The sequence below is a fragment of the Ictidomys tridecemlineatus genome, chromosome 12 (genome assembly GCF_052094955.1).
Source record: "Ictidomys tridecemlineatus isolate mIctTri1 chromosome 12, mIctTri1.hap1, whole genome shotgun sequence".
In the NCBI taxonomy this organism is placed as follows: domain Eukaryota; kingdom Metazoa; phylum Chordata; class Mammalia; order Rodentia; family Sciuridae; genus Ictidomys; species Ictidomys tridecemlineatus.
The window spans coordinates 65313566-65339201 of NC_135488.1; the positions used below are offsets into that span (position 1 = coordinate 65313566).

The 25636-nt window shown below is 39.4% G+C and overlaps 2 protein-coding genes across 2 annotated transcripts in view; one reads left to right on the plus strand and one right to left on the minus strand.

The window, feature by feature from the left end:
* Antxr1 (ANTXR cell adhesion molecule 1) overlaps nt 1–25636 on the minus strand; it is a 226325-nt gene that overhangs the window by 199118 nt on the left and 1571 nt on the right. The window lies entirely within an intron of this gene.
* Gkn2 (gastrokine 2) overlaps nt 9834–25636 on the plus strand; it is a 72708-nt gene continuing 56905 nt past the window's right edge. The window contains exon 1 of the mRNA XM_078029081.1: nt 9834–10220. The gene's annotated coding sequence lies outside the window, so the exon portion shown is untranslated. The remainder of the gene's footprint in view (nt 10221–25636) is intronic.

Here is a 25636-nt window from a genome sequence, read left to right on the forward strand (position 1 = left end):
AGCAAGGAATAAAAAAAATCATTAATTAACTCGTAGAGTTCAGGAAGTTACGGACAGTTAAACGTTTAAGGAAATCTAATGTGATTCATCATATTGTAAAGAGAAAAAAACCTATTCTGCTTTTTATTATATTAAAAAGGAATTCTCTTGCTGAAAAGAGGGAATTTGTTTTTCCAGAACATTTGGAATCACAGGATTTTAGATCTGGAAAGGATCTTCTTTATTTCCTAAATCTGATTACTGTTGCACTATTAACATGACCTACCACTTCAATTTAGTTTCTATGTGTTTTCTTTCTTTTTTGGGAGGGGTGACGGTGGGGACATGAGGCGGTACTGGAGATTGAACTCGGGTACTCAACCGCTGAGCCACATCCCCAGCCCTATTTTGCATTTTATTTACAGACAGGGTCTCACAGAGTTGCTTAATGCCTTGCTTTTGTTGAGGCTAGCTTTGAAGTCACATCCTCCTGTTTCAGCCTCCCCAGCCACTGGGGTTACAGGTGTGCACCACCCTGTCCTGCTCCTGTGTGTTTTTTGCAGGGCTTGTATTCAATCTGCTACAGTGAGTTTATATTAGCTTTTTGTCTTCAAACCCACTCCTTCCTGTTGCTGAGATGCTTCCTCCTTTCACCTACTGGTCTGTGTCAGCTGAGCCCCAAATCTCTGCCTGCTATCTAATAATTGCTGAATTCAGACTTTACTTCTATTACTGTACTTCAAATATTTCCCATTAGGGTTTTGATTACTTTTTTTTGCAATATTAATCTCTACAGAGTTACTTGTAGCTATGTTTTCCTTGTCTCAAACTATTTTATAGACATTTAAGAGGAATATGGGCAAAGTAGATTTTATGTCCTTCTTCCCAGGATACAGTATTCCTAAGAATTCTTATTTTGATTGGCTCTGGATCTCTATGAAGAGTATGATTTTTCTCTGTCTCATATCCAGAAATGAGAGATCTTTTTTTTTTTCCTATCTGAAAAAAGTGACACAGTATGTTATGGTCATATAATTAAAGACTCCATATGCTAAGGATGCCTCACTTTCCCCAAGTTAACCTATAATTTCAATTCTAGAGAAAATAATGAAAGAATTATTTTGTGAAACTTAAAAAAACTAATTTTAAAATGAAATGAAGATCAAAGGTCTAAAACTGTTCAAGATGATTCTAAAAAAGAAAAACAAGGGGAAAGGGCTTTCCCTATCAAATGTAATGACCCCTGTATACCTGGCATAGAACATTCCAGAGAGTGAATGCAACAGCATAGGCAGCCTTCTGGAGTTCAGATCTGGGATTCCCCCAAAGGTCCAAGGGTTGAAGACTGGCCCTCAACTTGGTGCTACTGGGAGGGGGGTAGAAACTTTAAGAGTTGGGGTCTAGTGGGAGGTATTAGGTTGCCAGGGACATGCCCTAGAAGAGGACTGTCAGACCCCAGCCTCTTCCTCCTCTCTTTTTGCTTCCTGGCCACCTGAGGTGAACAGCTTCCTCCACCCCTTACTCCTGCCATGATATGCTGCCACACCACTGGTCCAAAAGGAAGTAGTCCTGACAATGCGCTAAGATCTCCAACACTGAACCAAAATAAACCTTTCCTTTTTATAAGCTGATTTTCTCAGGTATTTGTTACAGGAACAGAAAGCTGACTGACAGAGCCCAAATCTCAACCTATGTGAGATCTGGCTACAGAGGAAGAGAGACAATTCAGATTTAGGAGGGAGAATAAATCCTCTGGCACAAGATCTCGTGACAAACAGTTTTCTTTAAAATTAAAAAAAAAAGTTAAATTGCTATTTCTTACCCTAGATATATTTTAAATCTAATGGAAAAAACACAATTTTTTTAATCTGTGAGAATTATTGATGATTCTTATGCCCTCAGATCAGTGCAGGGGTTCTCAAAGTAGGTATGGAAATTAAAAATCATTTCTTAATAAAAGCATCATGTAGTTTACTCGAAACACCACATTTCTGAATGATAAAAAGATATCATAAATATGTTAAAAGACAAGAAAATAATGAAAGATGTTTGAAATGATTATGTAAAACAAAAGATGGGAAATCAACATTTGAAAAATATTCAACTCCTCTAGTAAACATAGAAATGCATAAACAATTATGAAATACGCTTTACACCATTCAGATTTGGAAAATGTCTGACAATATTTGTGTTGGTGAGAAAATGGAGTCCTCTTATAACGCTAATAGACATGGGAATGGAACTCCTTTGGAGAGCCATTTGGGAATGCATAGTGTGGTTCAAAGCAAGCATTTCCTAAGACCAGGGTTATCATTTGTGGAAACAAGAAACGTGCAGAAGGATCTTGTGTAATAAGGATGGTGACTGCTGCATTGTTTGCCACAGAAAAGTGTTATAAATAACCCCAACTTTAGGAGGTAAGAATGCTGGGAATTGGACTCAGGATATCACACATGCTAGGAAAGTGCTCTTCTCCTGAGCTTCATCCCCAGCCCTTTTAAAAAAATTATCTTGAAATAGGCTCTTGCCAAATTGCCCAGGCTGGCCATGAACTTGTGATCCTCCTGGCTCAGCCACCTGAGTAGCTGGGATTACAGGCATTACAAATGACCTCAATATCCATCAACATGTAATCTGTGAGTACACACACACACACACACACACACACACACACACACACACACTGCATATTTCTTTTTTTAAAAAACCCACTAAAACAAATGTGAAAATCTGTTAATAGTTACTTATTTTATATAGAGAACTCATGAATATTTATTAAATTTTTATTATTTTTTTAAGAACATAGATTGGCCATGCATAGTGATGCACACCTGTAATCCCAGCAGCTCAGGAGGCTGAGGCAGGAGGATTGCAAGTTCAAGACCAGCCTCAGTAACTTAGTGAGGCCCTAAGCAACTCAGTGAGACCTGTCTCTAATAAATATAAAAAAGGACTGGGAATGTGGCACAGTAGTTAAGCACCCCTGGGTTCAATCTCCAGTACCAAAAAAAAAAAAGAATATACATTGTTCTAGAATTTTATAAAAGACTCTGTAGACAATCAAAATCCTGGGGTCCTTCCATATAAAGATGAGATATTCATTAAAATTCTATTTTTATGAACTGATTTTAAACCCTACTTCGTCTAATTTGAGATAGTATTTGGTATAACCAGCAGCAACAGGGGAATTATACTGAGGATTTCATATTTCTCAAGTTGCAAACATAATTTATTGCCTAGCACTACTATTGAGCTGCCCAACAGGCACAGATGCATAAGAAATATTGCTTTCTCTCTAAGAACTCAATGTGGAACGAGGGATACAGATAAATTAAAATGTCACATGTTGGGACAAGTACTGTTGAGGTCTGTGCTTTTGAAACAAAGAAAAGAGAATGGCTTGCTGTGTCTGTGCAGGCTCTGAGGAGGGGACGGTCTTTGACCTGGATCTGGAAGGATGGTTAGAGTTGGGGAAGACAAGGGAGAAAGAGCACCCTCGTGAAACACTGAAGTAGGCCAGGCCAGGCTGTGCTGGAGAGGAGGGAGCAGATTCCTGTGGCAGCACCATAGAGCCCATGGAGGATGGGGTGAGGCGTTGGGGAGAAGGGGCAGGGGTCAGGATGAGCAAGAGGTACAGCAATCTCTTTTGTTGGTTCCCTTCTTGCAGCCTTTGTACCGTCTGTTTGGAACAATCTTGTCCCCACTGGCAAACTCCTACTCTTTGTCTAAGACTCAGCTCGGTGCCACCTGTTGCTTTTGACCAACAGAGAGGGACTCATTGAGCCTGCCTCGGGTTCCCGGGGCACCACCTACTGTCACCACTGTCTGATAGTCAATCGGGATCAGATTTTTCCTCAAGCTCCCAAATCTCATGGATGCCTCTATTCTCATGGAAGCCTCCTGGTCCTCTGCCAACCTGTTGGCCAGCAAGTGAAATCACCTTGGCTTGAATAAGCAACCTGGGTTTGGGATTCAGATGGCTCCACACAATTCCTGTGACTCTATGTGAAACTAAGGAGCCTTCCCATTGCTCCATGGTGAAGGGGTCTGCCTGACCATCAACAGTGGCTCCAATAAACAATGGCTGCTGGGAGTCTCCCAAGAGCTCACCAGAAAAGCGCATCTTTGCCTTGGGCTTTTAAAGCATTGGAAACCGATTCATCGGGACCTCAGCCATCCTCTTGAACAGGATTCCCTTGTATGCTTTGAATCTCTAAGACTGGGTCCTGGAGGCTCTTCTTTAACAATGGGTAGATGCTCTGGTCCTGGGGATGTCAGGTGAGGGTCTAGCAGGTGAGTGGCCCCACAACGTCCAGGTGCCTTGGAAGAGGCTGCACATGACCGTCTAGCAGTCATAGTCAAATCCAGAATCTACATCTCCTTTGCATAGGGCTTAAGAGATTTCCTTGAACATGATCCATACTTACTTTTGAAATGCAGTGCTTTTTTGGTCTATATTAACAGAATTTGAAATTTGAGGAGAAGGGTAAGATGTCTAAGGATAAATGGGAAACCCCCCATACCTTCTCTACCTGTGACTATTTCTTCACTAGTAGAGATGATTTGCAGTATGGAAATTTTACTGGGAGGAACACAAATGAAATAGGAACTCAAACTAAAATCAGGACACTGTTCCTGCTTCCCTTCTTTGGAATACAATTTCTTAATTCTAAGGATTGGCCCTATTTTACAGCCCACAAATCAATTCATATTCCTTGATTTATTAAACAGGGCCACCTGAAGAAAAGGCACACTTTATTTTGTCTTAAAACATTTCATTTTCTTCTGTCATGTATAACTAATTAAAACAAATAAATTTTTTTTTAATTTCATTTTCACTATTCTATTCAACTGACATGTATAATTTATGATTTTGAGATTCACTGGATTTGTTGATGCTAGGTAAAGAGGCAGGTCCAAAGGACTGTCCTGGGTGTTAATTTTTTTTTTTTTTAATCTGGGGTCATCAAAACCCTTTCTAATGGGCAGGTGCCAAATTTTCTCAAGAAGAAAATGGAAGCTTTGATGCAAACTGGGGGCTGGATGGTACCGACAGGCCGGCTTCTCCCATCTCATTCTCAATGTTGAGGTCTGTTGTTTTGTATGCGTACATGTATGTGTGATTATGTAAGTGATCATTTATTACATAATTATCTAAGCCTTCACCAAAATACATCCCCTTGTGCCACATTTGAGCTGTGCAGTCCTCAAGCATCAAAGCTCATCATCTGACCCTCTAGCAAATACCCATGGGAACCCGGTAGAGTTCCTGCCCCTTTCCCAGAGTGATGCGCATGATGGGCCTTTGTCTCAGTCTGAATTTTCTGCTGCATAATGCATGTCTCCCTTGCCTTTTGCCTTGTGAACAACTTTGTGGTTTGGAAACTGCCCCAGGGGCTATTCCCAGAATAATCAACTCTGGGTAATTCAGACCCTTGGCTTCTTCTCAACACCAAGGATCTAAGTGGAGTCCTAGTCGCAGCTGGAAGAAGCCAGATATTGGTTGGAGAAACGAACGGCAGTGAGTGAATCCAATTCCAGGTTCTCTCCACTTTACACTATATAAAACATCTCATTTATCATGCCAGCCTATTTAAGAGTTAATGACTTTAAATTCTAGCTATGGAGTCCCAATAATACATTCAGACGCTATGGCTTGCCCAGACGTTGTCGTCCCGAGCTGTTAGATAGAAACAAAAAATTCCTTCCGAGTCCAAATACAAATAAGACTCAAAAATGTTCCATTGGACTTAGTTGTGGATATTTTTCTTTCCAGAAATGCTTTTAACACATAATTGCTGAGTAAACTACAGTTACAGAGAGTTACAGTGCCACGTTCTAGAAATCAGTGAATGTGAAAGGTCTCTGATTTTGGTGTCGTCAAATCCTAACTCATAAACAGTTCTAGTCCCTGAAGATTTCCATGTGTCTTCTGGATATCAGGAGGATGTGGAAGGTACGGGCTTCCTCTTGGGATTTTGGGCACTTGGTTAATATTCAATTCAATACTCCAGGTCAGAGTCCATACCCTCTCCTACTGTCTTCTGATGTGCCTTTGCAGAAGAGCTCACTCACCACCTAGGGAAGGGAGAGTCACCAGTCCTTACTAGTGGTCTGAGGAGAGTCCCTGCTGGGGGCAGCGCCAGAGTTTCTTTTCTTTTTTTTTTTTTTAGAGCAGTTTTAGGTGTTTATTTATTTTTTATTTTTTTTTATTGTTGGTCGTTCAAAACATTACACAGTTCTTAATACATCATATTTCACCGTTTGATTCAAGCGGGTTATGAACTCCCAACTTTACCCTGTATACAGATTGCTGTATCACATCAGTTACCCTTCCATTGATTGACATATTGCCCTCTCCAGTGTTTGGAACATGGTAAGAAGTTAAGAAAGTTTTGTGACATGGCACTCACTATGTGTTCCCAGTGAGAGATTCTGCATGGAATCAGGCATTGCATTCAATTATTTCCAAGGATCTAATATGCAAAAAAGTAGGAGCAAAATAAGAACCCCAAATTTGGGCTGGGGATGTGGCTCAAGCGGTAATGCGCTCTCCTGGTATGCGCGGGGTACTGGGTTTGGATCCTCAGCACCACATAAAAATAAAATAAAGATGTTGTGTCCACCGAAAACTGAAAAATAAATATTAAAAAATTCTCTCTCTCTCTCTCTCTTTAAAAAAAAAGGAACTCTAAATTTTATTCTGATTTGTTTTCTGGATTAAAAAAATGCATTGTTCTGTGTTTATAAGAGTTTCCAAACCTCTCTGTGGTTTAGCACCTCAGAAAACACAGGCTCTTTCCATTAGCCACACCAGAGTCAGGACTAAATGGGCCAAACTGGCTTGAAATTGTCCCCCTTTCTTTTGCATATAGATTAGAATTTAATAAAAGGGAAGAAGGTGGCTTATAGTTGCAACCATCAGCCAGAGTCTCTTAATCTAGAAAAGCAGAATAGCTCCAAGGGTGGAAATTATAAAACTGTCAGCCCCTGCTTTTCCTTAGCCCCACCCAGCTGAAGTCACTCATGACCTCAATGAACCACACAGGTCCCCAGCCAACCTGGGAAGGCCATGGATGTATCAGCAGCCTCACACGTCACTAAGTGGACCCACAATTAGTTCAGAGATGCTGCACCCACCTGCTAGTATGCCCCTCTCCCCTACTTCCTCCTTTGCCTCCTCCTTCCATGTGGCCTCACACTGCACCCTAACTGGCTGGAACCCTAAGCCGGCCCACGCCTTCAGCCTTTGTCCTCCTGTTACTGTCTGGGGTCACAGCCAAACATCCCTTCTGCTCACAGAGGTTGAGCTTGACTTTTGTCTCCATTCCAACTTCTTTAGATACCAGCCCAGACCCAAATCCAGTCTCCAAGCACTGTACTCTGGAGTTTGGGACCACCCATCCTGCTCTTTCCTGGGTCGTGGAGACCCCAGCCCAGGATGGCCAGCTCCACCCTAGTGATTTGTGAAGAATTTCGTCAATACTTATTTATAATAGCTTTGAAAACAATGACTTCTAAACTGCAGAATGCAATCTACTTGTGAATTGGGAAATCAGTTTGGTGGGATACTGCCAACCTTAAAGAAGAATAATAATAAAATTGAAATATCAGAATATACTGCATGCAGAAACAGAAAGCAATGTTGCGTGAAATTTTTGGTCAATTATGTGCATCACATATGTGCTGCATTAAGATGTAACATGTATTTTTTTCCATGAGTCACATCAAAACAATATTATAACAAAATATCTGTTCCTTTTATCCCCACTCTACCTTTTCCAACACAAACACACACATACACACAAACACATAAACACACACAGCAGGAAAAGCCTAAAAACATTTCCTAATATCAACTATTGGTATTCTTGGTGCAAATTCAATATAAAAGAAGGATACCGGCCTTGGTGGCTCACACTTGTAATCCCAGTGGCTCGGGAGGCTGAGGTAGGAGGATCGTGAGTTCAAAGCCAGCCTCAGCAAAAGTGAGGCACTAAACAACTCAGTGAGATCCTGTACCTAAATACAAAATAGGGCTGAGGATGTGACTCAGTGGCTGAGTGTCCCTGAGTTCAATCCCTGGTACTCCCACCCCTCCAAAAAAACAAGAAAGACAGTAGAATGAATCTGACATTCTTACCCTATGTACATATATGAGTACACAATTCATTGTGATTCTACAACCAGAAGAATGAGAAATTATACTCCATTTATGTATGTGTGTCAAAATACATTCTACTGTCATGTATAGCTAATTGAAACAACAACAACAACAACAAAAAAAAAAACACAGACAATGGGCTAGTTGCCCAGAAGATATTGCCCATAATGGAGTGCACAAAAGTGACTTATTTCTCACACTCTCCACATTCAGAGATGAGGCCATAAGAGCTACTCTGCCTCCCTTCAAAGAGTGGCTACAGATATTATCACTTAGGAGGAAGTGACTCAGAATGAGGGCACCACAGGAGTGGACTTTAAAATACTCTATCACTACAGCAACATGTTCACTGTTAGAAACAGGAACAGGAGGGGACAAGCAGAGAGCAGAAAATGAAAATCACCTATCATCCCACATTGCAGGTATAATCACTGCCCATATCGTAGTGACTCAATTTCTAGACTTTTCTCTAGGCATGTCCACTTTGTCCACTTATAGGTTATGATTCCTGCTCTTTTTACCTGTTAGTATGGTTAATGAACACGACTATAATCTTCATTAAATAATGTTCCCAAGCATCATTTCCAAGATCTGCACGTTATACATACATTATTACCATTAATTCCTTTTTGTACATTGGATGGCTTCCTTTTTTTCACTTTTAACAGAAATATGATGAACATTTTTATAACTACATTTTTATATATATTAGGGGGAATATTTGAACACTTGACTGTGCTCTTTTTCTCTGGCATTTGTACAGAAAGTGACCTAACATACCATGTCTGTCCAAGGCATCCATCTACCAGGGACCACAGTGGAGGGGTGGGGGATTGGCTGTTCCAAGCAGTGATGCAAAGAAGAAAAAGCAAATATTTGAGATTTAAAACGTGATTTTGCAGCAAGATAGGTGGTTTGGAAATAAGATTTTGTCCAAAGGGAGATTTTTTTTTCCCTGAATTCTTTAGCTAAAGGAAGAAGACAGAAGCAGAGAGAGTTCTCAGTTGCCCCTTCTGTTCCTTGAGAATTAGGAAAAGAGAGAGGGTGGCAGGTGCCAAGAATGGGAGATTCATGTTCGGGTCTTAGGGAGGCAACTGTCCTACAGACTGTGTCCACATCAAGGTAAACCAGACCATGCAGCGAGGTGGCAGAGGAAGGACTAAATGATTTCATTATAGTTTTAATTTGGAAGTATTTAATTATAAGCCACAATTTAAAAAATTTATTGTTCCTTTGGGTTTCTTTGTATCAGTTAGGTCTGGCTACATAATTTGTAGAATCCAGTGTAAAACAAATATGCAGGGCCTCTTTGAAAAGTATTGAGAATTTCAAGATGGTTCTAGCATCTTAATGGAGTCAAATGTTTTGTAAACAAGGGTCCTGGGTGACAGTACCACATTCATGAAGCTAATCCTTGTATCATTATTTTCGGCCCATTCTCTATTGTGTTACAGGTTCTCAGCCCAGGATTCAGTGAACTTTTTCTCCAAAGGGCCAGGCAGTAAATATTTTAGGCTGATGGAGGCCGGCCTACGGTCTCCATGGCAACTATTGAACTGTTCTTTTGCAGCACAAAAGCAGCCATTGACAGTAGGGGAACAAATGCATGTGGTTATGCTGCAATAAAATTTTATTTACAAAAACAGACTACAGGCCATAGTTTGCCAACCTCTGTCCCAGTTACTTTCTATTTTTTGCTATCCTTATATCCACTATCATGTCTTTCTCATGACAAGCTAATATTAAAAAAAAAAAAATCTATATTTCCCCGCCCTGATAACTGAAGTTTCGCCACTCATTTCCTGTTATTTATTGCTGAGAATGTGAACTGGAAAAAATTGTGCCTTGGGATATACATGGAGGAGGCATTCTTTGTGACCTAATAAATATTTCATGGGCATTTGAAAGGAAAGTTTATTCTCTGAGGGGCATGGGGTTCAAAATATATTTATTAAGTCAGCTTGATTAATTATTATTCATGTCTTCTCTGTCCCTGGAACGTGGAAGTATTCAGACAGATGTCTTTCAGATTTCGGCTGAGATAATGTGGTTTTCGTCTCCGGCAGTCAAAATAAATGTGAGTTATCTTAACATATTTTCTAAATATTGAAGCATCCATGCATTTCTAGGATATATTTTACTGGGTTGTAACATAGTATTCTTTTACTACACTGCTAGTTTTGTTGGAAATGTATTTAATTTAGGATTGAAAGTTTACATTCAAAAGTTGGTAGAAAGTTTTGCCTGTGAACATACTATCTTTGATAGCTATTGACATCTGATTTGTGCTAGCTTCCTAAAATAAACTGAGAAATGCTCTATCTTTTCCTGTTTATTTTCTGTTCCTTGAAGATGTCTTAGAACTTTCCATGAAATCAACTGGTCTGGAATCAAACGATCTCCTCACCAGGATAAGTCAGTCACCCTCAAACACCCAGATTCTATTGGTGAGGAAAAGGCAAAATCTAATTGGGGAAATCTTAACTAAGGGAATGTCTAAAAATAACAAGATTGGGTGATTATTACTACTGTGTTCCAGACTTGGGGACTTAGTAGTTGGATTTAGGAGGAAGAAGAGGAGTTTGGAAGCTAAAAATAAACTACATATCCATGTATGTATAAATGTAAGAGCAATTATTTTTTGCTACCCTGAATACATTTTGTCTTTTGAAAATCTATTCTCTAAGGTTTGTGTCTTCCTACATAATAATAACATTATTATTACTTCTTAACTTTTCTAAGGCCATTCCTTACTTCTGGTTCTTTTATGCTATGTCTTTTTTCTCATACTTTATTTCAAATATATTTTCCATTTGGACAAATAGTATTTTCAAGTATTTTATTCAGCAAGGGCCTGTGGATGGCATACATTGTGAATTTTTGCATATCTGAGAAACGCTGGCTAAGGAATTTGAAAACCATATTTCACTCAAGATTATAATTATCGAGGCTTTTGAGCATTTACTGTAGAGTGAAAAAATAAAGCCAATCAAGTCTCATTTTCTTTCGGTTGGAGAAGCCTCTTATTTTCCTTTTTGGAAGAACGCACATTTTCCCTATTTATTAATATATTTTAAGATTTATTTAAAATTATTCATCACTTTGAAAAATCAGGCTGAGTACTTCATCCATCATTTGGATCTGAAGACTCTGCTCTTTCTGTAGCTCAGAAAACTATCATGACTGTTTTCTGTGGTATTTCTCATGAAGGCTCTCTTCATAGAATTCTTGTTGACATCCGTGAGGTAACCTTTGTATTACTAAGCTCTTTCTTCATAATTTTAATTTTTGCATACCTCTGCTTAAGTTCTGGAAAAAAGTTTCTGAAACTATCTTCAGATGAACTAGATCTGATTTTTGCAATATTCAGTGGGGCAGTCACTGCTGCCAATGGATTTGAATATTCAGAAACATTGTAGGCTTTTTCTCCAAAAATCTCATTTTCAATTTGTTCCTTTCTCATGACAGATTGCTCATGTGTGCTAAAGAGGCTGTCAACTCAACACTTATTGAAAATACTAATAAAACCTACTTTTGCTGAAAAGGTTCCCATGGTCATTACCACTTCTTTTATGTGACAACTATTATAAATGTCTTTCTAAAACTTGCTTTGCTTTTTGGATAATAATGTCTTGATGAAAATGATCTGTCTTCTCTTTTCTAGAAGAATGCATATCTATTGGAAATGCTTTCATATTTTCTTCACTTGCAAGTGACACTTGGTTAGGTACACCTGTTAGTCCGTATATCCACGGGAATAATTTTACCCATCATAAAAGATGAATTTTATCAATCACACTTTCTCTCCTTTTAACACTGAAGAGTTTTTGTAGGGCATTGTTTTCTTCTCATTTATAATTCTTCTTTAGTCCTTAAAATAAAAATGGTACACTAGGAATATTTTATTATTTGGTCTCTTAAAATTAATTAATTTCAATTGTTACTTGGTGAGTCTATTCAATCTGCATCTTCAGATGCATCTTCTTAGCATTATATTCTTTTTTCTAAAATCAGAAAAGTTCTCTTTGAATGTTTCTTCTAGACTATATTTCCACAATGCAAAATATCCAGTAACTTTGAATATCTCTTTTTGTCATTCTCTATATATCGTCTTCTCTCTCATCACTTTTATCTAACTAAATCAGTTTCCTATTCAAATTATGAGAATTTCTCAAATGTGCCTTTATCATTTATTTCATTTTCTGCATTGCCATCTGCTCTTGACTGCTTCTCAGGTGACTTTAAAACTTGACTATCTTATTTTATACTTCCTGAATTGTTCTAGGTTTCCTTGTCTTCTCATTTCATATTTTAACATGTTTCACAGTTTTCTTGTTTTATTTAACCTTGATGAAATCACATGGTTCTATAATTGACCCTTTTTTTTTTTACTACTGAAAATGCTTTCTATTAATACATTCTTCTTTTACCTCAAGAGTTTTGTTTAATCACTTACTTTACTAAAATTTTGTGGGCTCTATTGTTAATCCTTGTATATGGAAAGGTGTCACTGAGCTCCAGACTATATTTGATATATACATATATATAAGCATATCATTTGATATGTATGTATCTAATATACATATATTTATATGTGTATACGTATTATATTGTTTCTTTGCAACATCTCATGCTTATATACTTCTCCAAGAACTTAATCTAGGGAATGGGCATTGGTCTTGATGACTAAGTGAGCTTATGTTGTTTTATTAATCAGGGGAGCATGGGGAATGGAACTGACCTTGATTATTTCCACAAAGGAACTTTTTCTTTGCAAGGTTTATTTGTTTTGGAAATGGATACACCATTCCAGCTTGCCTTATGTAGGGCTTTCTTTTTTTTCTTTTTCTTTTGTGTGGTCTCTACCCCAGATTCACATTGCACTGTACTGAGGCTAGGGCTTCATTCCTTATTCCCATTGTAGCCACATAATCAAACACAGGACTCTCCCACTCCTCAGGAGGCCCAGGGTCTGTGGGAGGGACTCAGTAATGCTGGACAGAGTCACTCTCATGAAGATGCCTGGTGTCCATAGGTGTCTGCTCTGTGGCCATCCAACGCAGGTGCTTCCATATAATGAAGCACAATGGCAACAGGGCTTCCTGGGGATGGTCTCGTCCCTCTTGTGTCCCACTCTTTACTTCAAACTTACTTCCAGATTTGGGACTGTTCTTGAAACTCCTTGAAAGTCTTTTTTAAAAAATATTTTATTCTTATTTGTTACATATGACAGCAGAATGCATTACACTTCTTATTACACATATAGGGCACAATTTTTCATATCTCTGTACACAAAGTATATTCACACCATCTGTGTCTTCATACATGTACTTAGGGAAATGATGTCCACCTCATTCCACCATATTTTGTAGCCCCTTGCACCCTCCCTTCCCCTCCCTCCCTTTTGCCTTATTTAGAGTTTGTTTAATCTTCCCATGCTCCCCCTTCCAACCCCACTATGAATCAGCCTCCTTATATCAGAGGAAACATTCAGCATTCAGTTTTGGCTAACTTCACTTAACATCATATTCTCTAATTCCATCCATCTACCTGCAAATGCCATGATTTTATTTCATCTCACTCCAGTCAGAATGGCAGCTAGTAAAATACAAAAAACAATAAGTGTTGGCGAGGATATGGTGGGGAAAGATACACTCATACACTGCTGGTGGGACTACAAAATGGTGCAGCTAATATGGAAAGCAGTATGGAGATTCCTTGGAAAACTGGGAATGGAACCACAATTTGACCCAGCTATCCCTCTCCTTGGTCTATACCCAAAGGACTTTAAAACAGCATACTACAGGGACACAGTCACATCAATGTTTATTGCAGCACAATTCACAATAGCTAAACCTAAATTCACATCTAGGTTGGTTGCAGATGAATAGATGAATGGATAAAGAAAATGTGGTATATATACACAATGGAATATTACTCCTTGAAAATCTTTTTCTCCGTGTTTTTTATAACTTGGCAACAGAATTGAAAGTCAACTCTGATTGACCTCCTTCAGACTCAGTGCACTGTTTTGCTTTCTAGTGTCATTTCTTATAAGTGTTTTGCAAGTCAGGGCCACCATCCTATGGATGTCGGCTTCCCCTGGACACATCCTAAGACCTTCTCTTTGGGGAGAATGGGTCAGTTTTAGGTGAAAATGGGGGACAAAGGAGGGAGAAGCTGTCTATGCTTAGCTTCTTTTTCCAAAGTTGCAAACTTTCTCATTTTCATGGAGCCTCTCCTATTCAGTTTTAGTTTGGGGGCTTATACGATTCCCTGAAATAACACTTCCAAAAATCATCAAGGCCTTTATTTCAGCTAAAACATTTTAGTTCTTATCTTACTGGACCTATTTAGAGTGTGCTATTTATTGATTCAGCCAGCTGGTTTTTGAGTACCTAGTAGGTTCTCAGTAATGCACAAAGATTGATAATTACAACACTTTCCATGTACTGAGTACTCACTATGCAGCAGGAATTATTCTAGGCACTTTATATTCATTGCCATGTCATCATCACAGTTAGCATTGTGACCTGCTCTGTTCTGAGCAGGACCCTATGCAATACATACTACTGTTGCCCTTTTTACAGATGAGAAAACTGACTTCACAGAGAAGCTAAGTACACATTGAGAAGCTCAAGGACACACAGCTATTAAGTGGTAGGATTGGGATTTGAACTCTGGTGGTTTAGTCTTAAGAGTTCATACTCTTGGTTCCAAACACTGTTCATAAAGTCTTCCTGATGTGGAACCCTGTGCTCTTAACCACTGTGCAATGCTGCCCCCGCATGGAGGGGTCAGGAAATGTACAATTACGGTTCAGGGTTGGGTCTGAGATAGTGAGCAGTACCAGAGAATTTTCACTAATTATTATGGGAATTTGGGAGTGGGGATTCCAGGAAAAGTTTAAAATTGGGCCACTTTAATGGCACTGAGAGTACTGACATAGTTCCCCATTTTAATGGAACAAAGTATTCAAGGTGCCTTCAATCCTCCTCCTTTTTATTTCTTTGATATTTTGTATGACAGTTAATATTCAAGAAGACCATTTAATTTAAAATTCAAATGGAGACACTTCTGAGAATTAAAGAGGGCATTGTTAATTACTCTGGGACAATAAAAATAGACCATTGCTGTCATGGACAAATCAGAGCGTTTGGCTGTCCTGTTAACAATGATCTTTATATCTCATATTTATTTATGCTTAGTATGATCCATGGTGATTGTGACTGTTGGAAACTTACACTCAAGATTCTTCACTTTTATTTTCTACGTTTTCTATAAACTTAATATTCCCATTATTTTTATGTAGTGGGTAGTGGCAGAACGGTTATGATTCTGATCACAATCTTATGCCATCAAATGTTAGGAAAGCCATATTCCAGAGGGATCCTCCGGGTACTTATTAATCAGGGGTTCATCTTATTGCATATCTGGGATGAGGAAAAGAAGATAAGGCCACTGGAAGAGACACTGGAGGACAAACCCTGGAGTTTTCTATGTACATTTCTCTTTTTTAAAAATGCTTTTATTATTGCACTGAGGTTATACATAATAGTGGGGTTCATTTTGACATAATCATACATGGATGGAATAATTTGCTCCATTTTAGTCCCCAGTACTTCTACTTTCCCTCCCATCATCCCTTCTTGGTTTCTCTTCCTTTATTTTCTTCTCCGATTCTTGATAATGTACCACTGCACTGCTTATTATGGGATATGAGTTATATGGGGCTGTGAAATTCTGAACATGGAAGGGATTTTTTTTTTTTTTGTATCAGGGATTGAACTCAAAGCCACATCCCCAACCCTATTTTGTATTTTATTTAGAGATAGGTCTCACTGAGTTGCTTATTGCCTTGCTTTTGCTGAGGCTGGCTTTGAACTTGTGATCCTCCTGCCTCAGCTTCCTGAGCGGCTGGGATTACTTGTGTGCACTACCTTGCCTGGCCAGGGAAGGGATTTTTGAATAAAGATATAATGTGGGAGGGGGCTCTTTTTTCTTAACTACTTTTGGAACACAGGGAGCCCACAACTAATGATGGGAGGGGACCCAGTACGAGTAATCTTATCAAAGGATAAGTGGGCACCACCTACGTAAGGATGGGAGCAGTGGTGAAGGGCATCACAGCTAGTGGCAAGAAAATGCGGGGGTTAGTTTCAGAAACTGCACAGTAGTTTCATTAGAAATGACAAAGGTACAGGATGTGGTCAGAGTTGAAACTGAGAAACACCACAGTGGACCAAGCAATAAGGGTCTTGCATATTTATTAAGAAGTTTACACTTTTCCTGAAAAAGTTTCATAGGTGTTTAAAGGCCAAGAGGTGGGGCTTGGGGAAGATGGTGTTGAGCTTATATTTATGTTTTAAAAGATCAATTTGGGACCAGTGCCAAGAATACAAAATATGGAGAGGGGTTAAGAAAGGAGGCAAAGAGAGTCATTTTGAGAATGTTTCAGTAAACTGGGGAAACACGGTGGAGATAGGCACCGAGAAGCCAGAGAGTGGGTATTCCAGGGCAGCTGTGGGAGTTGACATGGTCAGGCCTTGCAGAGTGATAAAGAGGAGTACTGCCGCGGTTTATGGTGCCACCAAGACTAGGAACAGAGAAGGAAAGGACTGTGGGGGGAAACTCCTAGATGAGCACCCTTCTTTTGAAAGGCGGTCCCTCCTGCTACCAGGGTTCAGTTCTCCACCGGATCTCCACCCCCTCACTGCTCTGACTGCTTCTTCTCAGCTCTGATGCATGAAGTGTCTTCTTTTACCCAGACAATCCCTGTTGGCAAGTCCTCTGGCCTGGACCTTGGCCATCTTCCTCTTCAAACTCCATCTCTTCCTGACATTTTAAAATTCTGATAATATCTTGATATTATTTATTAGCCATACCCACATTCTCAACTACTGCCCTCGGGCTAGCAACATTCAAGCCTTTATTTTCAGTTCCAACTCACCAATCCAACCGCCTACTCAACGTCTCCACCCAAACGTCCTGCATGTTCAGACTCAGCACGTCCATACCAAGCTCCTTCCCTCTGAAACACGCTCCTTACTGCCCCATTTGCTCTCAGTAAGTCGCTCAAGTCCTATCGCTACTCTGTATATAGAGCTTCCAATTTCATTTATTCTTTTTTCCACATCCTCTCACTACAAGAATAGGTGACACCCACACCGAGACACTTGCCTTCTGTCTTTACAAACTTGCATCCCAAAATATACTTTCGATGGGATAAAATCCAAACCCTCTCCAGAGTCTTAGTTCCTGTCACACTTATATCACAGAGAAGGAGATATGTCACCTATCTTTCCTATATGTTTATAATCTGACAAAATCCTGTTCAATGTCACCTCCTCTATGAAGCCTCCTAAATCCCCCTCATATCAATCAAAATTATTTTATTAACTGTTTCCCCATGCCTGTCTCTTCCACTAAGCTGTGAGCTCCTGGAGAATCAGGGTATGTCTCTCAAGCATTTTGTAATTCCACAAGTCCAGCACAGTATGATAAATACCAAGTTGACATGACATGTTCCTTACCCTAGACTCTTTAGAATCTAGGTGGTATCTTTTTCTAGAGGACCACATTGTTTCTCTAGGGGCAATTACCACCACCACCATGACCACAAACATCATCATTACCATCACCACCACCATTATTCCATCACATCACCACCATCACCACCACCACCACTGGCATCTCTTACCACCGTCATCATTATCATTCCTATCTCCATCACTACCATCACAATCATCACTGTCACCATCTCCACCATCACCACCACTGCTGTCACCAGTGCTAACATCATCATGAATAGCCTCATCATCCTTACCATCATTATCATCACTAGCACCATTACTAACATCACCAGTATCCCTATCATCATCATCATCTATCACTTGGCACACAAGTGCCAAATAATTTCTTGAAAGGCTTTAATTTTATTTAATCCTTACAACACTTCTGTGAGCATACATTAAAATGCCTATTATATTAATGAAAAAAAAAACTGAGTTTCAGAGAACTTAAATAATTTGCCAAGCTCATAATGCTTGGTGAATGATGGAGCTGACGCTTGAAAATGGAAATACCCAATACCAAAGCTGTTCCTCTGAACCCCTATGTTTGAGGCTCTGTTCATTGCCTTGAAGCACCAGAGTACAGTCCATGCCTGGAGCCTTATCAGAAAGGGAGCAGAGATCTGTCCAAGTTAGTGAACAGCATGGCTTACATGTCTACGCAGACGAGGTGGGACCTGGTGACACTGAAGAGCAAAGCACAACCTACCTGTAACCTTGTCTTTTCTTCTTCTATATCATGTTGAGCTCCTCTTACCACAATCTAAAATAACATCTCTCTGGGCACAGTGGCACATGCCTCTATTCCATGCAACTTGAGTGGCTGAGGCAAGAGGATCACAAATTCAAGGCTGTCCTCAGCAGTTTAGAGAGACCCTCAGCAACTTAGCAAGACCCTGTCTCTAAATAAAATATTTTAAAAAAATGGCTGGGGATGTGGCTCATTGGTTAAGTGCCCCAGGTTCCATTCATGGTACCCCAAATAAAAATAAAAGCAAATGTAAAGGCTTTTTATGTGTTGCTTATCACATGACTAGAAGGCTAATGGTACCGGGAAAGCAAGGATCAGAGAGGCTAAGCATCCTCCAGTCCTTTCTAGTGAAAAACGATCTCACTGAATATGCCAACAGCACCCACTTGGAGAAACACTAGTTGGAGCCCAGACACTTGATTCAACTCTGAGTCAGCCTCTTAGTATATGGGCATTCTTCTTAGTTCAGCCGCTACAGCGTTTCAAGGGCTTCTCTTCCTCCCCGGCCTGTCAAATTCCCTCACATTCCATCAACTATGGAAAAGAGATTCTTATCTTTCACAAATATTCATGTACACTTAGGTGGCAGAGAAGCACTTCCAATCTCTCTTTCAACCTTTCATTTAATCTGATTTATCCCCTACCCACTGCACTGAATGTTTCACCTGAAGTAGGGAAGGTTGGGGAGAGGAGGAAAAGAGCAAGCGGCATCACATTCCAACCCTGGGCAGATGTGAAATCTCATGTCTGACAGTAATTCCAGACTGATGAAGAGAGCCAAGACATAGCTCCAAACTGACCTTTCCCCAGAAGTCTTACCTCTTCCCCTATCTCTATGATTATTTCTTTCTTGCTTACTCAGGCCATAGCAGTGTATAATTATGTTTGCAGTAGAGGCATTTCATGCCCACCCATTTCTGGCTTTCTTTTTCTTTTGGACACATCTCTTTGGTCCCTTTTCATAGGATGAGGCCATGTGAACTAGTTCTGGCCAATGGGCTGTACGTGGAAGGATGCTGCCATTTCTGGCTGGAGTATCTCCCTGCCAGCAAGGCATTTTCCAGCATTTTCTTCCTTTGCAGCTGTATGGTGAAACAGGTGTCAAGAAGGAGTCTCTGCCAGTCTGGCTCCCAAAACAACCATGAGGAGCTCCTGATGTACCCCATCAAACATGAAGCATATCCAGAGAATAAACTTTTCCTTTTTTACTGAAATTGGGCCTCTTTGTTACCACAGCATAACCTCACCAACTCTGATTAGCTCAATGTTTGTTTGTTTGTTTGTTTATATTTTGGGTACCAGGGATTGAACCCAGGGCACTTGACCACTGAGCCTCATCCCCAGCCCTATTTTGTATTTTATTTAGAGACAGGGTCTCACTGAGTTACTTAGCACCCTGCCTTTGCTGAGGCTGGCTTTGAACTCGCAATCCTCCTGCCTCAGCCTCCTGAGCTGCTGGGATTTCAGGTGTGCACCACCAAGCCCGGCTGGTTCAATGTTCTTTTGCCTATTCGGATTCTTCATCTTAGTACAGAGATTGTGAGTCAGAGAGGCTTGGGGCTGAGCCTTGATTTCACCACTGAGAGCGGCCTGGGCTAGCTTCCCTAAACCTCATTTTCCTCATGTGTGAAATGGTGATCGTGACTGTACAGATATTATGAGAACTGCACAGACTAAATGGTGAAGTGTTACCAGACATTGTTTGCATCAAGTGTTGTGTTATACCTATCTTTACTCTTGTCCACTCCTAAGTTCAATACTGAGATGTATTTACACTAAATGAATGGAAAGAATCAGTTGAGTCAAACTGAAGAAATCTCATTACTTTTTCAATATGACCCTGACACATCAGAAAACCATGACAAGTAATGCCAAAATACCTTCTTTCTCTTTTGCTACAGAATCATGAGTGTGAGAAGTGAGATCCAGTCTCTTGCTCCCACACCAAAAATGGATACACATTCTAAATTATCATGAAGCAAATCTCATTTGCATTTATGTGACAGCCAAGTCTCCTTAAGGGATGCCAAAGTTTATTCCTAGACCACTAGGAGTCCTTTAGCATTTGGAGATAATTATAGGTTATCTTAGGACGGATGTCTTCTTCCAGCACTCCTGGATTCTATTCTCAGCTTGACACTGAGTTTTACCAGTTCTCCTCAGCTAAGGAAAGTAGAGATAATTGCTTGGCTGACCCAGACAGACAAACAAAACACTTTTGCTTTATTTACTTTATTTTTGACCCATATGCCAAACCTTCCAATTTGTGGGAAGTTCTACCAACTATTGCCTGGCCTGATAAGCCTTCTCCAAATTTGGAACCCAATATGTGAAATATTTTTTTAAAATATTTTTTAGTTATAGATGGGCATAATGCATTTATTTTATTCATTTATTTTTATGTGGTGCTGAGGATTGAACCCAGGGCCTCACACATGCTAGGTAGGCAAGGGCTCTACCACTGAGCTACAACCACAGCCTCTAGGTGGAGCATTTAGAACTAACCACAGAATCCATCTCAAGACAGAGAAAGAGAGAAATAAAGAAAGAAAGGGAGGGAGGGAGGGAAAAATATCCTGTCCTCTGAAGAATTCTTTTTCTGATGTCTTTTTAAGTTATTACTGCAGCACTTTAAAAGTACTTTCTAATGGACTCATTTTCCTTCTTCAGAGCCAATTTTGCATTTTCATTATGTTAAGCCATCTTCCAAAGTATTTCTGAAATAAGCTACATCCCATGTGTCTTAGCCCATCTACAAACTTGAGTTTCCCTCTTCCATTCAGATTCAGTCTGAACAATTCACCAACTTTAAGTGCAGGATAACCAGATGTCCTAATATACCTCAAGGTCAGCTCCATCACTTCACCCGCCCTCCCCCAGATCCTTATAGCATCTGGGTGGGCTGCAGGGGGTCGGAGTTCCTGAAACTTTCAATCAACTGCAGCTGATTTAACAGTGGAGCAGTAGTTCCTCAATTAAGCAATCTGAGCTGCTTTCTGTACCATGATTTACTGAAACTCTGATGCAGGGAATTTTAACTCCTGGAACCCACCCAGTTCCTCCAGTTGTACTGCCATGTGCTTCTCATTATAGCCCAACTGTGCAGGGCAGAGATGAACAGAAAGAACTGGGCTGGGAGTCAGAAGCAGACGTCGTTCTAGTTGTGTCATGATCTAATCCCCATCTCTGAGCAGGTCACTTAACCCAGTGGGTTGAACAAAGGTTTTCTTCTCATCCATAAATTAGGAACAGCAATTGTGCTGGCTCTACCTACCAAAAAAGATTGTCTCTGATGTCCTCGTAAAGGAGTGTAAGAGTGTGTGAGACTTGCATAAGTTTCAACTCTAAAGAATTTCTTTCGTGAGTAGATAGTTGGGAATCCAGAAGGTATTTTCTCAGAAAAGCAATACTAGACCCCGTAGTGATGTTTCCAGCCTAAGACTACAAAAATCTGTCTCATGACCATATCTTTGGGGCATAACACATAGTGGAAGTCCTACAAATCATCACCACCAGGGGGTCACCCAATGCTGGGTCCTGTGGTTGGAAGTCTGGGTGGATGGTAAGATGGGGTGCCTGTGTATGGGGAAAAGAGGTGAAAACTGATGCTGGACAAAAAGGAAAAGGGACTTGGGGCTACCATGGTAAGGAAGCACATGGTGAGGCTGTGGGGGGCCTTTTTCAATGTAAGGATTTATTGGGTGCAGGAAAGAAATAACAGGTTTTGACTTTGGAAAGTTCTATAAATAGAGCTGTTCAGTGCCTTCTCCCACCCTGCCACCTCCTCCACTCTCTTGTTCTATTCCCCATGTTCTATTTTTGAAGTCTTTAGGGCATATATACTATAGCCAGAGTCAAGATGGAAAATCCACTTTCTGCAATTAAGTGTCTAATAGCTCAATATAAAAGAAACCAATGTGTGATACATAAATGTATATTGTAATAACAGAAGGGCCCTGAAGGAGAGGGCCATTTTTGTCCAGGAGTTGGTCAAATGGGTGCACTGATCTTTGCAATCCTGGCCTGGAAGACTTAGAAGAGGCTAGCTGCTCTTTACTGTTTTTCTTCTGGACAGAGGCCTTCCAAATCTGACTTTTCAAATCCCTGATTGAATTCCCAGCAATCTACTTTTCCTGACTATAACAAGAAAAGCATGTTTAAATGAACATAAAATTCCATCAGTATAAAGCCTAGTGCAGCCCAGTCGCCAAAGCTGCTAATAATGCCCTATTGTGTTACTGTGGTGTCCTAGGTTATCATTATGCAGTCTTTGCTCCTGGTTGAGAAAACATGACATTCCATTAAATGCATAATCTGGGTTCCCTCCAAGCCAGAGATGCATCCTGCCTAAAGTTGAAATGAGCTGGGATTCAATGCCATGGAAAAGAGAACCAATTGCAGGGTTGGGGAGAAGAAGAGAATGGTGGATTCCGTTCCCTGTGATCCACTGGTATCAGCCTGTAGACAGGGTCTAGGCAGCCAGCAGATCTTAGAAGCCCAAGGAAAAAATGAGTCAGCATTTTTTGCCTTCCTGCTCTGCTGTGGTTGGGTGCTGGACAGCAATGTCTCAGGAGGTTCTTTCTAAGACAAAAGACTATATATCTTTAGGGACTACCCTAGGAGGCTGTCTGTCCTGGTTGTCTGTTGGCCCATCCCCCAGCTCTGGACTCAACAGTCACATAAATTAGCCTGGCTCGAGGTGACAGCTGGAGCTGCACACATGAACAACCTAGTCCTAGCAAGTTTTTATTCAGCACATACTATCCCTGTCTTCAGGTAACAGGACAACCAAAGGAACTCAAAGTCATCCACCTGAATGTAAAGGTATGTGCCTGTAAAGGTTTCTCTACCCCTTGAGCATTTTGGGGTCCCTAATGTGCTTCAAAAGATCCACTAGCACATTCAAAAATTTATTTCAGGAGTAAATACAAAAGAAACAGCTTCCTCTATAAATAGAGGGGCAAGGAACTCAGCACACTGGTTAGAGACCTTCCCTTTCCACACCTGATTTTTAAAAAATTAATGTATTTTTGTTGAAAATAAAATTAATATATGCTTATTATAGAAAATTTTTAAAATTCAGAAAAGCAAAAAAAAAAAAGTTAAAAATCATGCTTCTAGAGAGAAATACCATTACCATATCAGGTAAATAGACATGCATATGTGTGTTTCATTTTTTACAAAAGTAGAATCAAAATGCATACAATGTTTGGTAATTAATGGCATTTTCTCCCTAGAGTATAAACATTACCTATTTCTCCTAAAATATCTTCCCAGCATGCAAAATATACAGTACATATTTAATACTCTGCATATTACATGTCTTACTTAAATCCCCTGTTGTTGGACATTTATGTCATTTTCAACTTTTTATTGCTTTAAACAGCACTACTATTAGCATACATTTAGGTACTTTTTTGTGACTATTTGGATTTATCTTTAAGATATGGAATTGTTGGATGGAAAAGTAGACCCCATCATATTTTTTAAAGCATATGATATATATTGCCAAATTATCTTCTGGTCTTCAATACAGTAACCACATGTGACTATTTAAATTAAGGAATAAAATAAAAATTCACTTCCTCAATCTCCCTAGACACATTTCAAGTGTCAACAGTCACATATGGCTAGAAGCTACCCTACTGGACAACATAGACACAGAACATTTTCATTATCCTAGAAAGTTCTAATGAATAACGCAAGTCTAGAAAGAGGGTACCAATTTATATTTTCCCTAGTAAGATGTGACAGTGCTTACAAGCTGGCCAGTAATGAATATTGTGATTCTTTAAAATTCTTTGCCAACCTAATAACAATTTTAACTTGTTTGACTGTTTTTCATTTCTCTGATAACTAGTAAAGTTGAACTTTTTTGACTATTTGTTGACTTTCATATGTATTTTTCTCCTGTAAATTATGCAGTAAGACTATTTTTATTGAGATGATGCATGTGTGTGTTTTAATATGTAAATATAATATAGTTGGTATGTATTATATTTACATATAGTTTATACACATAAATATGTATATCGTATATTTATATATATATTTTTGTGTGTGTGTATTTTTTTTCTTTTTTGGTGTTAGGACCAAACCCAGGACCTCCCACATGCCAGGTAAGCACTTTAGCACTAAGCTACGTCCTTTCTGGCCCCTCCACATTTTATATAGTAAGATCATCTTAAGAGAATGATTAATGTTGCAAACATTTCTGTAACTTGTGACTATATCTTATTCATGCCTTTTTATTTATGAAAGTATATAATTTTGATATATTCAAATCTGTATTTTTCTTTATGGTTTCTATACTATTATTATGCTTTAAAAGCTCTGAACCTAAGATGATAGCAATATTCATCTAAATGATCTTCTAGCTCTTTGATCATTTCATTTTAAACATTTAAATTTTCAGTCCTTCTAGAATTTATTTTGGTGTGTGGTATAAAGTATAAATCTATCCTTTGGATTCCCACACGTTATCAATCCTTTGTCCAAAAAAATTTCCTACTGATTCAAAATTTCACTAAATGCTTATATGTATTTGGATTTCTATTTTTGTCTCTCTGTTCTTTGGCCTTTACCCTCCTATTTTGATTAACTTGTATTTTTTAATATTTGGGAAGTATTTCTTTATTATTCATTTCCAAAAATGTTTTATTTCTTTTTACTTGTGTTTTTCCCCCTATCAGATAAGCCTAGAACCATTTTGTTAAATTCCCAGCCATCACCAGAATAAATTCTTTCAGAACTTAGACTAAAAATTGCTTTGGGGAGAATTTATTTATCTCTATAGTTTTGAGGCATTCCATTCAGCAAATGGTGATTCTGCCCATTTGGTCAAGTTTTTCTGTATGCCCCTCTGAACCAGTTTTCAAAACAACACAAATGCTGATCATCTCTGAGGGTTTTCAGACAGTGTCCCTGAGACTAGGATCCAGTGCTCCCAGGCACCAGAAGTTAACAAAAGAAATTCCACTTCTTAGTATTGGATTATATTTTCAGTATCCACCTTCTCATAAATCTGCAAGAAAGAGATCTCACTTTTCATCCAAAGAATCTGGAGTTCAAAACAGACTTTACGGAAAAACCAAACTCCAGGGGCAACTGCAAAGCACATTTGGTGTCTAGCTGGCCAGCTTATTTTGCTGGACTCTTTTTCCAATTCCC